The sequence below is a fragment of the Pelecanus crispus genome, chromosome 16, assembly GCF_030463565.1.
Source record: "Pelecanus crispus isolate bPelCri1 chromosome 16, bPelCri1.pri, whole genome shotgun sequence".
NCBI classification, from domain to species: domain Eukaryota; kingdom Metazoa; phylum Chordata; class Aves; order Pelecaniformes; family Pelecanidae; genus Pelecanus; species Pelecanus crispus.
The window spans coordinates 3621818-3626264 of record NC_134658.1 but is presented as its reverse complement, the minus strand read 5'-3'; positions in this window follow the sequence as shown (position 1 = coordinate 3626264).

Here is a 4447-nt window from a genome sequence, read left to right as displayed (position 1 = left end):
GGAGCGGAGGAGTCCCTCCCAGCCTGCTTCATTACCAGAAAGGATATTTTACTGCACTGCCACTGTATTGTGAAAGTGATATTTACAGCAGCGGGATCAGTGCAAAGCATAAAACAAATGATGTAAAGGGTGAAGGACTGGGGAGAAATGAATGGCTTTAAATAGAACCCTTTGGACAACCCAGGATCAAAAGAACTGCTGTTTATCCTTTAAGCTGCAAATGGCTGGCAAATATCCTTGTGCTCTGATGCTGTAAATAGTAAATGCTGTTTATGGCTAGTCAATGTTTATGCATTTTATGGGCCACATTTATTTCAGAGGGATCATTTTTTATTTGCCGTGTTAACCTTGCCCACATCTTCCCCCCGGGACCAAGTCGCCTCCTGGGCGCTATTCCTGGCTTTCCTGCTGACCACCTGCAAAACTTCGGGCAGCTCACGTCCTCTTCCTGTGCCTCCACCTCTCCACCTGTACAGTGCCACCAACAACACTGGCCTGGCCCAGAAGTCCCTAAGGTTCTATCAGCCCTACTAAATTGCTTGAAAGAAACAGCAGTATAAGACTTATCATTGGTAAAGACGAAGGTCACGGTGCGGGCAGCTCTTCTTCTCTAAGCCAACGTACCGGGCTGGACCAAGGCACACTGTGCAAAAGGACCAGGGTGGGAAGGTGTAGTAATAAAGACTCTGGGATCATCCAAGAGGAGGAACGTCTTTGTAAAATAACTTTTGCTAGCAGAAATGTTACAAAAATCCTGTGGGCAGACACATGGATGAGAGAGATCCTCAGCTGGAGTCCGTAGGGGGCGTCTGGCCTGATGGATGAGCGCGCAGACCGAAAGCAAATGGCAGCAAGAGGATTTGGGCTGATGAATGACCACACTGCCAGTTTCTGTCATTCTGGGCCCACCACCAGGGACAGCAGTTGCAGCAACTTTGTTCAGCTGATACAAGTGAGTAATTATCTTAATGAACTGTCTGCAGGAAAGCTAAAGTAAAGGCTATTTTTTTTTTTTAACAATGTTTGATTTATGCAATTATAATGGCGCCTGTGCCAGGCTCTGGGGTCTGAATCCTGGAAGGTTTATAGGTGTCATTCAAATCCGCAGGAACTGAGGCAGCAAGAAAACCAAGAAGGGCAGCACAGTCCCTGTGGTGCAGGACAGCCTGCAGTGACAGGCTCCTGGAGAAACGCCACACATCCATCACCCGGGATTCCCTCCGCCGCTCCAGGGCCAGTCAGCACATTGGTTTACGTCAGCCCAAGGAGATGCCAGGGATTGCTGCCAAGTTGCTGTCTTTGCCCTCTTCAAGGTCTATTTATACCCACTCATGGACATCAGAATACCCTTGGGGTAGGAGAGACCTTTCCATCAAAGTGGACACTATGACTCGATCTGCCTGTTGTTTGAGCACTGTTGTTCCTATTGCATTATGCATTATTTTTGCCAAGTTGCTAGCAGCTCCATCACGTTTCCGGATGCCATTTCAAAGTCTGATAGAAGCCGGCACCAGAAAAATGTTTCCGATCCTCCCCAGGCTTTACTGACACTGTGTTTTCTGCCAGCTTTGGTGCTGTCTAACATCCAGGAGGATGTGTAGAATCAGAAGTTTTACTGAGTTTCCACGTGAAAGAGTCTCTTCCAAAAAGGTGTGGCCTGGATTGCTGGAGCAACCTGTGCTTGTTACCTTCACCAGAAAACATTTCCCATCAGTGGACAGGTTTATCAAATGTTTGACTAAAAGGCTGTGAAAGGTGCATGGGAGCGCTTCCAGCGCATAACTGGGGTTTGCAGCATTGTTCCATTGGGACCAGCCCAAGGCTGAGGGAAGGAGCCTCATGGAGGGCTATCCTGTGTCAATAAAAAACCCACTTCTGCAACAGCATAGAGCACAACTCCATCTCCCCCAGCCTCATGGAGACTGCCTGCAGGCAGTCTCTAGGGATTTGCTCAGACCTTTAGAGGCTTTTCTTGCAGGTTCAGGTACTGAGCCTGGTTTTGAGAGCAGACCAGGATCACTCTCGCCCATTCTGCAATTTCCCTCCCTCCTCTGACTGGGTCCATGATATTCCAAGAGTTATTTCCTTTTCCTTCATACCTCAGTTTCCCCTTCTGTGGCATAGGGAGACCAGTGAAGTGTGTTTGATTGTTTCTTTATTCAGAGCAGAGGGAGAGGCTTGTCTCCTCCAACTGAAGGCAGGGGCACAAGAATGCCTAAAGAAGAGCAAGAAATTAAACAAAGCAGAAGCACTTGAAGCCACACACAGACACTCAAAGCAAAAAGCCCTTCTTCCACTGGAGTTTTTGCTCCAGGTCAGATATGGGGGAAAGCCACAGTCAGTCAGGTAATCTAATGGAAGTCTGTGGAGTCCTGGAGCATATCTGTTCTGCCAGTGCTGAGATCATCAGCTCAATCTACTCTTTACATCAAAGAACTGCTGCTCATTTCTCCTCTGCATTGGAAAAAAAAAGCAATGTGTGGAGCAGCATTAAGCATATTTGTGTGGCTTGGTTCTCAGCCTGTATTGGAGAGACTCACATCAGTAAATCAGTTTAGAGAAGAAAAAACAGTATAACATTAGCATATTAAAAAGAGTCTTTTATCAGCCTCAAAACCAGCATTGATAGCACCATCGTCTGACTTATTAACAGGCTTGGGACAGCTTGTGTTCAGTTTGTGTTGGCCAAATCATCTAACATTTCAGAAAACCAAAACCACTTCCCGTCTAGAACTCAGCTCCTGACCTGGCTGGAAACTCACAATAAATCTATACATTTTATCAGATTTCAGGGGTTTTTTGAGCCAGGCTTTCATGGAGAACTATTCTGAGCCCTGGAGAGAAGCATGAAGCAGAAGGATCGTCTGGCTTGCTAAGAGCCACAAAACATCAGGTTCATTTAGAAGATCAGGTGTGTACCCGAAGGCTCGACTCGCCATACACATTTAAACAAGCCCCATCTCTGCAAGAGATGTGTTGAACATACTTTAGCTGCTTTAGCTGTATTATCAAAGTCAATTAAACCAAGAGGCTTAGGGAATGTTTAACCCTGCTGCAGTAACTGAATAGCCAAGAGCATTATTAATGGGAATTTAATTAGAGGTAGAATTTGAACCACTTAAAGAGATGGAAAAGGATTTTTAACACAATTTGGTTGGATCACATTGAGGAAGCCTCTCTGGTTTAGAAGCCAAGTGATTTGCCAGCATTTCTCCTAATGATATTTAGGGCAGATGCAGTTAACGGGCTTTTGGTCAATCATGGCCAGTGGAAGGCAGCCTGGTGAAGATGTCCCAATGCTGTGATGGCTGTCACATACCATCTTGGCACCTACAGACTCTGATGAGGAATCTTAAGGGAAGGACTGTGCTTTCTCTTAAACTAATAAGGAGAGAAGCTCCAGTCAGGTAACCCACCCTGTGGCCTCCTCCAGACCTGGCTTTGAGCACTGCAGCCAAGGTGGGCAGGTAGCTGCTGAGAAATGAGAAGCAACCTCTCTCAGTCCTGAAGACAAGGCTGGATGCTATGACCAAAAGGGCTGACAGGCCATATTTGGAAGGTACTGTAGCCTACTGATTATTCATATTTCAAACATAATGTTTCATCTCTCCACCTAATTAAGCAAGATACTGTTTTCACATGCTTCTGCAAGGTTTTCTGGTTAAATTTTGGGTGGTCTCTTTCTCTTTGGTGACAGTTAAACAATTCCCAGATTTAAGGTCAGAAAAATTCTTTTCTGCTTGAAGGATTTGAGGGGTTTGCACTTCTGTGAGTGATTTTAAGCATCTTTAAAAGCACTGGAGACATTAAGATGTCATTGTGGTACACCCTTCCAGACTTCATGTCTGTTGTTGAGCATCCTGGTCTCCAAGAACAAGGTAGATGAAGCACAGAGAAATGAAGCACACATCATCACCCCTCTTCAGCGATGAGAAAAGCAGCTCAAAAGTATATGACCAGCATCATTATCTTCACCCCCATACACATAAATACACATCCAGTGAAAAGAGCATAGGGCAGCACTGACATTTCTTATTTATACTTTGGCAAATCTTCCATTGAAGCTTGTTGTTTTATTTTGTTTCAGAGCACAACAAAGACCCCAGGCTGTGGTCCACACTGTGGATGATGCTGGAATAGTTATTAACTGAGCAAATTATACTTTCATACTGAGTTGTTTTAACAAGCAGGCAACAATCCAAAAAGGTGAGCAGATGCTAAATTCCGGATACCTCTCATCTGTCGTCAGCAATACTATTCACTAACATCTACAGAGACTGACCTGTGCAATCAGAGTCACTCGTGAATGTGCCACAGAAAGCAGAATCTTTATCACTGGTGATAACATACAAGAGGAAGGAACAAGCTAGATGTTTAGATTAAATTGCCAGGCTGGCTGTTAGAAATACCATCTTTTCCTTTGCGAGCAGCACACACATGAGATAAC